Here is a 12,494-nt window from a genome sequence, read left to right on the forward strand (position 1 = left end):
GCCGCTTGAGTTCAGTACGAACGGGTGGGAGGACACATTCAGGATTCCTTCCTGGGCCCCGAGAAACTGTCCACACAGCTCTGCTCGCAGGCCTGGGGCCAGCTGGCTACTTCCTCCGGCTGAGGCTACTGTGGGCGCCTGCCCATCTGCCCACCGTGGGCTTCCTCTAGAGGTTCCTCAGAGGAGCTGAGAGACCAAGGGCGTAACAGGAGCGGGGCTGCAGAAATGGCCATGAGATCCCCATTCTTGACAGTCACGCTCCAAGTGCCAGTCCCGCCCCCATCACAGGCTGGGCTAGCGTCGGCCCACCCTCCGTGGGCCCCGGCCAGGGTCTGGCTGGTGCAGAGAACAGAGCTCACACAGACAGCCATGTGCGCACGCTCACCCACCCGGCTGCCTCGGCTTATGCGTGAGACCTGCTCACGCGCTGTGACCCAGCCGCTGTGTGCAGCCCCCTGGGGCCTTTCTGCCAGTCCCGGGGAGAGCTGGGGCAGGCACACATGGGTGAGCAGGTCTGAGTTCTGGTGCTCAGGCTGAGGATGTGCATGGTGTATCTGAGTGCCACCAGTCAGGACCTCAGAGGCCTCGCCACGCCTCACCAGGATAAAGGGGATTCCAAGAACGGCCTTGACTCAGAGAGTGGGCATGGATATTCCAAGAGCCCAGCTTTAAAGAGCTCTTGAGGCCAGGCATGGTGGCTCATACCCATAATGCCAACACTTTGGGAGGCCAAGGCAGAAGGATCATTTGGGCCCAGAAGTTCAAGACCAGCCTGGGCAACATAGAGAGACCCCATCTCTATAAAAAAAATTAAAAATCAGCAGGGCATGGTGGTGTGCACCTGCAGTCCCAGCTACTTGGGAGGCTGAGGCAGGAGTGCTGCCTGAGGTCTAATGCAGTGATGTTACCACTGTGATCTCACTGCTGCCTTCCAGCCTGGGTAACAGAGAGATAAGCTTGTCTTTTTTTCTTTTCTTCCAGACGGAGTTTTGCTCTTGTCACCCAGATGGAGTACAATGGTGCGATCTCAGCTTACTGTAACCTCTGCCTCCTGGGTCCAAGCGATTCTCCTGCCTCAACCTCCTGAGTAGCTGGAATTACAGGTGCCTGCCACCATGCCCAGCTAATTTTTTTTATTTTTTAGTAGAGACAGTGTTTCACCGTATTGGCCAGACCGGTCTCAAACTCCTGACCTTAGGTGATCCACCCACCTCAGCCTCCCAAAGTGCAGGATTTACAGGCAAGAGCCACCGCACCCAGCCTACCTTGTTTTAAAGAGAAAAATAGACTGGGTGAGGTGTCTCACGCCTGTAATCCCAGAACTTTGGGAGGCCGAGGTGGGCAGATCACGTGGTCAGGAGGTCCAGACCAGTCTGGCCAATATGGTGAAACCCTGTTTCCACTAATAATACAAAAATTACCGGGCCATGATGGTGTACACCTGTAGTACCAGCTACTCAGGAAGCTGAGGCAGGAGAATCGCTTGAACCTGAGAGGTGGAGGTTGCAGTGAGCCAAGGTCATGCCACTGCACTCCCGCCTGGGCAACAAGAACGAAACTCCATCTCAAAAGAAAAAAACATGAGCACCTGCCAGGCGCCGTGACTCATGCCTGTAATCCCAGCACTTTGGCAGGCTGATGCGGGTGGATCATGAAGTCGGGAGTTCAAGACCAGCCTGAACAACATAGTAAAACCCTGTCTCTACTAAAAATACAAAAAAAATTAGCTGGGCGTGGTGGTGGGTGCCTGTAATCCCAGCTACTCTGGAGGCTGAGGCAGGAGAATCGCTTGAACCCAGGAGGCAGAGGTTGCTGTGAGCCGAGTCTATGCCACTGCACTCCAGCCTGGGTGATAGAATGAGACTCTGTCTCAAAAAAAAAAAAAAAAAAGAAAAAGAAAAAGAGTGCTTGGCACTGGGTAAGCCCTCTCTACATTACCTGTGTGGTCAGTGTGACAAGGGGCCCCAGAGCTGTGGAATCCCAGAAGCAGGAGCTGCCGGTCCCAGGGGCAGGAGAGACAGGGAGCTTCATAGATGTTACTCCTGCGTCTGAGCCGTGAGGGCGTCCCAGCGGAAGGACCAGGATGACAGAGATGTAGAGAACAACTCAGAGAGCCCAGGGCAGGCCTGCCTCTGCAGACCGGAAGCAGCCTTGCTTCACCCCGCTCCGCCTAGGGGAGCCCAGTCTGAGCTGGGGTGAGGGGTGAGGCACAGCGCCCATTGGCTGGCCCTGCTGGCTGGGTGGCTAAATGACCCAGGGCAAGTCTCTGGCCCTGTTGGGTCCTGGAGCACCATACCTGCCTCAGGTAGGCAGGAAGCTGCCAGGTGAAGAAATAGAGCAGTCTGCCCCTCATCACACCCTCCAACTCTACAACAGTGCCCAGCCTAGGGTGGAGGGGGCCTTTGCTCCCCAACCCCAGCCGCTATGCTCCTCCACCCACAACCTCCACCCCCCCACCCTCACCCCCGCCACATCCTGTGCTGCCTCCAGATCCCCACTGCCTCTACCACTGGCCAGCTGGGCCACACCTCTCACATCCTGCCCTCCCTGCCTCCGGCGCACACCCTGAAGGTGCCTTGAGCTGCTGGGGCCCTGGGGGCTTACTGTACCTGTCTCTCCCCTCCAAGCAGCCACATCCCCCCTCCTCCACAGCATGGGGGCTGGTCACAGGCAGGAACATGTGGCCTTCATGCCCACTGGCATTGGGAGCAGCACCTCCCTTTTCAGTAACTGTCCCTGTGTGGTCTGCCGGCTCCCTCCTGCCTCCCAAGGTGGACCCCAGGCTGAATCATCACTCTCCCCGCCTCTGGCCTCAGGGATGGGCTCAGGGAAGGACCCTGACAGGCTGGGGAGACTCATCCAGGACAGGCTTCTGCCCCCTGGGCTGGGGGAGGCCAGCACCTGGGCCCGAGGATGAGGCTAATGGAGAAGAGAACCAAGGCCCAGGCCCCGGCCCCAGACAGTTCCACAGCGCTGGGAGACAGAGATCAGCGCTCTGGTAGCTTCTTTGAACGGGACTCGAGTTTCTGTCACTGCAGTAAAGCACCCTGACAGAGCCAGCTCAGCTGATCGGACGGAAGAGGCATCCGACAGGCGGCACCGGTGCGCCCTACCTCTGCACCCGCTGTGTGAGGTCCCCCTGTGCGCCATCCCCATTAGTGCTCTCAAGCCCCCACGACCCCTGAGGCATCATTATTCCCATTCACAGGCTCCCCGACCTCTCACCCCCAGGAAGCAGCCCAACACCCCATGCCTCTAACACAGGCTGCAGGGCTCAGCATCCCCGACAGCAGGGGCTTAACCTCCCTGCGCCTGCTTCCTCATCTGTAAAATGGGGACAAAAGGTGAAACGACCCATGTCCTGGGGCCTAGAACATGAATGTTCCAGAACATCTCATCCCACTACCCAGCCCTGAGAAAACACCGTGGCCTGATCTTGGGGGTGGGGGGAGAGCAGAGACAGAGGCCAGGCCTGAAGCCCAGTGCAGGGTCCATGCTGCCCAGCCAGGCCAGCCCTGGAGGAAGGACAGCCTCCACAGCTGCTTGCCTGCCCTCTGGCCCCAGGGTCCTAATTTGCAGGCCCCTCTCCTGCCACCAGTGTCGGCTCTTGGGAGTGGGCGTGGCCCCCACCCAATGTGGAAAGCGACCGTCAGCAACAAGTATGGCTGAGTAGGCTGCAGGCCCTGGCCGGGCAAGCCGGAGCCCGCTGAAAGGACTCCTGGGAAGTGGGCTCACACCTACCCCCTAGGTCCTCGATGATGTCCAGGGTGGAGCTCCACGAGAAACGCTCCACTGTCCCCAGCTCCAGCTCAGCCAGGTCACCGGGCAGGGCCTCCAGCTCGTAGGTGCCCCGCTTCCTCCAGTAGAGAAACATGCTGAGGCCAGGGGAGGTCACTCCACCTGGCCTGTGCCCTCCGAGGCTGGGTGGCCTAGGGACCGGATGCAGGGAGCACAGGGCTTCAGGGGGCTGCAGGGACCACTGGGGCTGGCCTCAGCTGGCAGGCGTGCCCTCCCCGGGAAGGGGAGCATTCTGGGAGCGGCTGGGGGCCTCAGAGCTGACCAATGGCCAGGGCCCCGGCCCCACACAAAGCGCCTTTCTTCCCCTCCTACAGACATTTTACAAATTTCGCCTTCCCGGCTCCCTCAGAGCCCCCGCCAAGGAGACGGGCTGGCCGTGTGGGGACGACAGAGGCCCGGAAAAGAGTGCGATTGTTTCGTGGTCTCTCTGCTAAGATAAGTTTTCAGAGAAGAAAAATGTGCTGCCCCAGGAGCAATTCCAGCTCCACACCCCTGACCTGTGACCCCGCTCCCAGCCCCAGCAGGACCCTGCAGGATTTCTCAGTGAGGAACAGAAGCACCTGTGGGGAGGCTGTGGGCTGCCCCAGAGATGTTTCAGTTCCTGCCTGGACCCCTCCCCAGGAAGCTCAAGGCATGCTCCCCACCTCCACTGAGCCGAGGCCCCCCAGGGGGTCAGAGGGCAGGAGCTGCAGGCCAGGCCTCACCCTCAGCCTGCCTGTGAAGTCCAGTCTCTGCACTCTGGGCTCCCGTGGAGGGTCTCTCCTCTCTCAGGGCTGGACACACTTCACAGCCTGCCTCCTCCCTCAGATCGTGTCACCTACACCAATGGCAGTGGCAGGCATGGAGCCCTGAACAGCCGAGCCCCGGCATCCTCAGGGGATCCTGGCTGCTCCCGAGTGGCGGGTAGAGTGGGAAGAAGTCAGAGGGCTGGGGGGTGCAGAGCCCTCACAGAAAGAACCACGAGAAGAAGGAAAAGCTGGCGGACAGGCGGGGAAATGAAAAGCCACTGGTCAGTTTATCCCACAGTGCTGTCAACATTACAAAATGTTCAAGCTAAAAAATAACAACTCAGAGCCTATGGGGCCTCCTGTGGAGAGCCCTCTGCCAGGGTGTCCACGTGACCTGTGCCCCAGCAGGACCACTGTGGCTTTCCCCGCGTGGGTGGGTACTCCCTCCATGGCACAGATGAGGAAACTGAGGCTTAGCTCACAAGGAACAGAACTTGGATTTGACCCCAAGACTGTCAAGCTTCAAAGCCAACTTAGGGGCTGGGTATGGTGGCTCATGCCTGTAAGCCAAGCACTTTGGAGGCCAAGGCGGGCGGATCACCCGAGGTCGGGAGTTCAAGACCAGCCTGAACAACATGGTGAAACCCCATCTTTAAAATAACAAAAAACAAAGCCAACTTGGGGACCTGAACAAGCAGCTGGGAGAGAAGGCTGAGCGATCAGAGGGCAGTGGGGCAGCCCCTCGGAAGTCCAAACTTGAACGGGGCCAAGGGCAGCTTGCACTGGGCTTTCCAACCAGGCTCTGCCGAGCCTCCTCTGTCTGACTCCACCAGTGCCCCCCCGCCCCCACCAGCCTGCCAGATCTGAAGGAGCAGAGCCAAGGCAGAGGCGTGGGCAGAGCCAGGGCAGAACTGGCTCCCCTACTAAACCAGATGCCTGGCAACAGAGACCCAAGGCCCAGGCAGAGGGAGCTGGCACAGAAGGCTTTGCTTCTGGGGCTGGTGCTGGAGGGGCCACCCCAGGGTATGGCAGGGGGTGCTGGGGTGGCCATCCCGGCAGCCTGCACACCCCCAGCTGAGGGCTAAGGTGCCAAGAGGCAGCTTGAATAATTCGAAGCATATGCCTGCCTGCCCAGCCCCTCCCCCGCCGGCATGGGGCCAGGGAGGACAAACGCAGGCCCTTGGTTGTCCATCACTGGCACCCACATGACCTGGGCCTGAGCCCACAGGAGCTGAGGGTGTCCCTGGCTTGTGTTCATGTGGCAAGTGGCCAGCGTGAGGATGTCAGACTGAGGCTTGGGGAGTGGGACTATCCATGGCCTGGCCAGCCATCTCTGGTCTCAGACTCACCATAGCAGTGGCCAGGGCCAGTGGGGTGGGTCCTGGAGCCTTTACCCAGCCCTGGCCCCTCTTTGTCTGGGCTTGGTGGGAGCCACACCTGGTTATTATTTCAGGACAGCCAATCCCAGAGCAGCCCCACCTGGGCGTGGCAGAGACTCCTTCCTACCCTCGACTGTAGGCTGAGCACAAGGGGACATCCCACCCCCACTGCATCAGCCACCTGGGGAGGCCCTACTCCCAAGCATCCATCTGGGGCCTCCCGAGGGGCTGTAGCCCTGGTGCCGCGGAGAGGAGGAAGCGGGCTCTGCCTCCCCGCCCTGACTGCACGGAGGCTCATCTCCTGTGTTCCTTCTGTCCCCAAATGTGCCTCCTGCCTCCCACCTCCCCACCTTCGCTTGTGCTGGTCCTGCTGCCCAGCTGTCCTCTTCTGTCTCCCACGCTCCTTCCCTGCAAGGCTAGCGGGTCCCCTCAGCTGGCCTCCCGAAGCAGGAAGGCAGGAGGCCGCCTCAGTGGGTCAGGGCAGGCCCCCCCAGGCCAGTGAAACAGACCACCACAGCGCTCATGGGTGCAGCACCAGCCCCTCCCTCTGAGACAGCAGCTGTCCAAGGCTTGTGGATACACCTGAGCCTTTTCCGAGGGGCTGAGGGAAACCAGGAAACAAGACTGACTAGCGATGCCGCTGACAAACATGGGGGTCGTTCTTGGTGCCTTCGGGGACAGCTGTCTGTCTCGCATTCTGCTGCATGCCTAGCCCCAGGGGGGCACTCCACTTACCACGTCCCGGTGCCACACTGAGCAAGTGCTATTCACACATCATCTCCTCCCATCTGCACTGTGTCCCCAGCAGCAGGTGCTACTGTCCCCACCACAGACATGGAGAAGCTGAGGCCATGACAGGCAACATGCCCAGGCCACACAGAGCTAGGAAGCGGGCGAGCCAGGGCTGAGCCCCAGAGCGGTGCTCACCCTGCCGGCCGCACTGCCCGCCCCGCTCCAGGCCTGGCCCTCCTCACTCACTGTCCAGCGCCTCTAGAAGCCACTGCTGGGCACAGATGAGAAGCGAGAAACCCAAGAGAGGCAGGTGGGCCCTCAGCTGGAGGGCTGCTTTCCCACGGCCCCAGACCTACCTCGAAGGACTCGGTCCCCTGGGAGCCTCACCGCCTCTGTACAGGAATACCCCAGGGGAGGAGAGACAACTGGTCTGTGCCTCACATGGGCAGGGAGAGCCCAAGGTTGGCCTCTCTTCCCACCTCTGGTTCCTTTGGCACTCCAGTGAGCATCCTCTGGCCTGGGGCTGGAACCAGGACTGGCAGAGGGACGGAGGCTAGAGACAAGGGCGCACTTCACCTGGTTCCTGGCAATGGCCTTGGACATGGGGAGGAGGCAAGTCCTCTGCAAACCACGGCTATTTCCTTGAGAGCATAAGTGCCATGTGAGGGCCCAAGCAGGGGCCACCCCCACAAGGTCCCGCTGAGTAAGGGGCCAAAAGAGGAAGAGAAACAGGTGGCAGGACCCAGCCATCGACCCCCATGCCAGGAAGCGACGGCCACCCAGGAGATGTAGGCCCTGCGGCACTTTCCTGCCTAAGCTCATGGCGGGGGGGCTCCGTGGGTCCCTTGAACATCCCCTCAGCCACCCTGGATGACCCCTTCCCACTACTGGGGTTTCCCGAGGGCAGCCCCCACAGGGGGTGCTTGGTTCAGGGTCAGGCTTCTGCGTCCCAAGCTGGGCAGCCTTGTCCATGACGCTTCCCCAGATTCCACATCTGTAAAATGGGTTCAGGAAAGAGCCCCCCAGAGTGTCATCTCCACAAAAGCCTGCACGCACAGGGCTTAGCAGGGAGCCTGATGCAGGGCGAGTGCTCACTCCAAAGAGATGAAGACTTAGGGGGTTCCCTGCACCCAACAAGAGGCCCCATTCCTCACCTTCCCAGGCAAGGCCCACTGTGGCCTCTTGTGGACCTCAAAGCCCCAGGGGCAGGTAACCACATTCCTCCCTTCCTCTCCCAGTGTCTGAGGAGGCCTGTCTGGACCCCCAGGGCAGCCGGGGACCGCTAGCTGCGTGTATGCGGGGCAGCCATGCCCAGTGCTAGCTGCCCAGCTCCATGAGAAGTACCCAGATGGTTATGCTGTGGGTGAGTGCTCCTGCTCAGGCCAGGCGGCAGAGCCTGGAGGAATGAAGCCCTGCAGAGTTCCGTTATGTAATCTGGAGAGAGTGGGCGCTAGCCACTCCCCTGTGCTCTGGCTCTCCCGTCCCTGTCCCTCTGGCCAGGCCCTCCCCAAACGCTCCATCAGGCCAGGTAAAAAGAAGAATCTGTCTCTGCCCTCTGGAGGCAGGAGCTGAGGACCCTCTAGCACCAATACCTGATAGTGACCCTGGGGGTAGGGGCCAGGTGGGGTGGAGGTCACCCTGCCAGCTAGCAAGCAGTGGGCCTAGCGTTGGCACCTGTGGGAGGGGTAAGCAGGGCCTGGTGTGGGCAGCACAGATCCTTCCTCCAAATTAAACAATTCTGGGCTGGGCACAGTGGCTCACACCTGTAATCCCAGCACTTTGGGAGGCCAAGGTGGGTGGGTCACATGAGGTCAGGAGTTTTAGACCAGCCTGACCAACATGGTGAAACCCTGTCTCTACTAAAAGTACAAAAATTAGCCAGGCATGATGGCAGATGCCTGTAATCCCAGCTACTCGGGAGGCTGAGGCAGGAGAATCACTTGAACCCAGGAGGCGGAAGTTATAGTCAGCCAAGATCGTGCCACTGCACTCCAGCCTCAGTGACCAAGTGAAACTGTGTCTCAAAAAATAAATAAAGTAATTAATTAATTAACAATTCCGAAGGCCAGATGCATGGGTCCAATGCCCCAGCCCATCTGCCCGTTCATTTGTTTGGAAGATGCTGTCGGAAACCTGGGCCACAACCACCTGGCCCCCGGCCAGCCCGTCCTCAAGCTTCAACCAGGCCTCAGCCTCAGCCCCCAAAACTCTCCCCATAGCCTCTGATGGGCCCCATGCCAGCCCTGGGTGCTGTGGGGTGGGGGGACCAAAGGGGACAAGCACCGCCACCACACAGGACAGTCACTGACTCCTCCAGCCGCGGTTTCCTCCTCTGTAAAATGGAGACAGTCCTGAGCCCCTGACTAGGGTGACTGAAGGAGGCTGGCTGCATGAAAGGACACCGCTTGGCGCCTGGCAAGCCCAAAAGAAACGTCTGAAGGGGGCTGGAGGTCACCCAGCAGCTGCTGAGGCCCACCGCCCGCAGGACAGGAGGGATCTGAGAGGGTCCCACACACTCCTGAGCTGCCCAGACAGCTCTCTCTCCAGCCCTTGGGCCCCTAGGGGGTGGCACTGAGGCAAGTGAGAAGGGAGACTGAGGCAGCAGGGTACAGTAGGACTCACAGAGCCAGGACCCGGCTGGCAGATCACGCAGGGACTTCACCTCCAGCCCAGGAGTGGGCACCACAGGCTGCCCAACTGCAACCCCTGCAGCCAGGCTGCCCCGGCACGGCAGAGGGTGAACGTGTGACTGCCACCATGGCCTGGAGAGAGGAAGGGGGAGGGGCTCTGCTGCAGGAAGCCCAGGCCGGGCAGGGAAGAGGCCAGGCCCTCGGAAGCCAGGGAGCCCGTGCTGTTCTCTTCCCTGTGCTCAGAAACAGACTCCTGCTGGGCCAGGGACCTCTCAGCCCCCTTTCCCTGGCTGTCCTTACAGTAGGGACACTAATGTCTGCCGGTGCCCTATGCGTTATACGGGGATTCTGGACCAAGAGCCTCATGGCGGCATCTCCTATAATCTGCTCAGCGACTGTGACTGGATTACTATGACCCCATTTTACAAAGGTGGAAGCAGAGGCTCGGGGCGTCTGGAGACCTGCCCACATCGCCAGAAAGGGGTGGGTGCTGCGAAAGGCTCTCTTCACCACCCTCCATACCACTGGCTACTCCTACACGGCAGAGATATTGGAGCTCCAAGTGGCTGTGGGGTCATCCAGGCTGGGTTGGTGGTCCTTCTTGCTCAGTGCCGCCCCATGCCCCAAGCCCTGAGGCCACGTGAGCTCAGGTGGGTTTCTCCCAGCCCCAGATGTGCCCCTGACTTGGACTCTGGGAGCCATAGGCCTAGACAAAGCTCTCTGACCTTTAAGCTGGCATAGGTCCCTCCCGGGCTACCCTGAGTGTGTGTGGGGGGGGCAGGGAAGCCAGACAGTAGGCCCCTCAGGCTCAGTTGGCTCGCCAGTGGGGTGGGAGGCCCAGTCACTGCCCAGCATCTGGCCAGACCATCATCACCCACCCATCCACCAGCTGCAGCCTGGGGACAACTGCAGCCTGGGGCGGGCTGGCCACAAAGCAGCTCCCACGCCATTCTAAGCTCTGCCTCCAGAATGTCTTCTGGCACCATCAGCCCCCGCCCTGCGCTGGCACAGCCTCGGGCCACCACTGCCCTACCTCAGTCCCTGGCTCACTCTTACCCACTCCATGCCAGCCTCCAGAACCAACCGGGCTCCCTGGGTTCAAATCCCAGCTCCAGCTCCTGCTGGCTGTGCCATCTCAGGCAAGTTGGGCCTCAGTTTCCTCATTTATACAGCGTAGGTCTCACAGGCCTCACAGGGTGGCCATGGGGGTTGAATGAATTAATCCAGGAGAGTGCCCTCCACACTCAGAGGACAACGGCCACCCATCACAGCAGAAGAATAGAACACAAGTCTGCAAATGTCACTGCCTTGATTAAAAGCCTGCCCCTATCCCGCCCCCTGCACCGCCACTCAGACCCTGGGGCCCCACCCACCCACTGTTTCAGTGGAATTGGTAGCTCCTCCCACCGACACCTGGATCCCACCATGGACACCCCCTCACTCCTTCTAGCCTGGGAGCCCTTAGAATCTAGACTCATTCTACCAGGGACACAGGGCCCAGGCCCAGCCTCACCCAGAGCAGGTGCCAGTTAAGTGCTTGTTAATTTGAACTAGAATCAATTTGCAATCAACCGCCTCTCACCAGGGCCGACTTCCAAATACCTCAAGGCTTGGTCCAGCTCGGCTCCGCCTCACCCTGTGTGTCAAGGTGGCAGGGCTCCCAGGCCTCCACGGAGGACCGTGCCCAGAGGCCAGCCCACATGCCTGGACGCCCGCCTGGGGACAAGCCTGGTCTCCCTGGAGGAGCTGAGACTCAGGCTGAGACCCAGCAGCTGCCACCTGCCCCTGACTCCCGTCAGCTGGGGTACTGGGATTTCTCAGCCAGAGGTGAGGGAAGAGGCAGAAATGAAGGTCGTGCCTCAGGCTGTCTGCGGCCAAGGCAGCGCAGTCACATTCCAGCTTCGTGGCTGGCTGCTGCCACTGCAGACTTTTAAACCTAGCCAGACAGACTGAGAATCTGGGGTCCTCTCGAGGGCCAAGTCTGACCGAGGAACAAAGGCTCCTGGGCCAGGCTCCCAACCACGGAAAAGACGGGCCAGACTTCCAGGACAGCCAGGATTTCCAGCTATCTACCCCATTGTCGAAACACTGGTCCTGTTGGTTGGAAACTGTCACCACTGTCCATGTGGACATGCCCAACAGAGACCCAGGCTGCTTCGGACGGGCCTTGTCTGACTGTTGGCACAGAGGCCAAGGCCTCCTCCCCGCTAAGCCCAGGACACAGGCCCAGCCTACAGAGGCAGTTTCTGTGCAGGGCAGCTGCTAAGTCTCACCCCATCATGGCCTTACAGCGGATGCTGTTTCCTGAGAGCCTCCCATATGGGCCTGGAGGGGTTCTGCCTGGATCCTGTTTATTTACATCTCAAGAAGCATAAAGCAGGGAGGCTCACGTCTACAATCCCAGCATTTTGGGAGGCTGAAACAGGATGACTCCTTGACCCTGGAGTTCAAGACCAGTCTGGACAACATGGCCAAGACCTTGTCTCTACAAAAAATTTCAAAATTAGCCAGGCATGGCCAGGCACGGTGGCTCATGCCTGTAATCCCAGAACTTTGGGAGGCCAAGGTGGGCAGATCATGAGGTCAGGAGATTGAGACCATTCTGGCCAACAAGATAAAACACCTCTCTACTAAAAATACAAAAAATTAGCTGGGTGTGTGGTGGTGCACACCTGCAGTCCCAGCTACTTGGGAGGCTGAGGCAGGAGGATTGCTTGAACCCAGGAGGCTGATTGCAGTGAGCTAAGATCGCACCACTGCATGACAGCCTGGGCGACAGTGCGAGACTCCAACTCAAAAAAAAAAAAAAATTAACCAGGCATGGTGGCACGCACCTGTGGTCCCAGCTACTCAGGAGACTGGGGTGGGAGGGTCTCTGGAGCCGGGGATGTTGAGACGAAGCTGGGCAACATAGTGAGACACTGTTTCTACAAAAAAATTAAAAATTAGCTGGACATGTGGCCAGGTGCTGTGGCTCAAGCCTAAAATCCCAGCACTTGGGGAGGTCAAGGCGAGTTGACCACCTTAGGTCAGGAGTTCAAGACCAGCCTGGCCAACATGGTGAAACCCCATCTCTACTGAAAAAACAAAAAATAAGCCAGGCATGGTGGCAGATGCCTATAATCCCAGCTACTCAGGAGGCTGAGGCAGGAGTATCACTTGAACCCGGGAGGTGGAGGTTGCAGTGAGCCAAGATCGCACCATTGCATTCCAGTCTGGGTGACAGA

At 59.6% G+C, this 12,494-nt stretch overlaps 2 protein-coding genes across 2 annotated transcripts in view; both read right to left on the reverse strand.

Annotated features, from left to right (window-relative positions):
* Positions 1–2,085, reverse strand: part of PLEKHG5 (pleckstrin homology and RhoGEF domain containing G5) — a 38,780-nt gene extending 36,695 nt beyond the window's left edge. Inside the window, exon 1 of the mRNA XM_017498298.2 lies at positions 1,939–2,085. The gene's annotated coding sequence lies outside the window, so the exon portion shown is untranslated. The remainder of the gene's footprint in view (positions 1–1,938) is intronic.
* Positions 2,086–7,815: 5,730 nt separating this feature from the next.
* NOL9 (nucleolar protein 9) overlaps positions 7,816–12,494 on the reverse strand; it is a 48,360-nt gene continuing 43,681 nt past the window's right edge. The window contains exon 14 of the transcript XR_005195417.1: positions 7,816–7,827. The gene's annotated coding sequence lies outside the window, so the exon portion shown is untranslated. The remainder of the gene's footprint in view (positions 7,828–12,494) is intronic.

Source organism: Cebus imitator, unplaced genomic scaffold (genome assembly GCF_001604975.1).
Source record: "Cebus imitator isolate Cc_AM_T3 unplaced genomic scaffold, Cebus_imitator-1.0 Scaffold240, whole genome shotgun sequence".
Classification (NCBI taxonomy): domain Eukaryota; kingdom Metazoa; phylum Chordata; class Mammalia; order Primates; family Cebidae; genus Cebus; species Cebus imitator.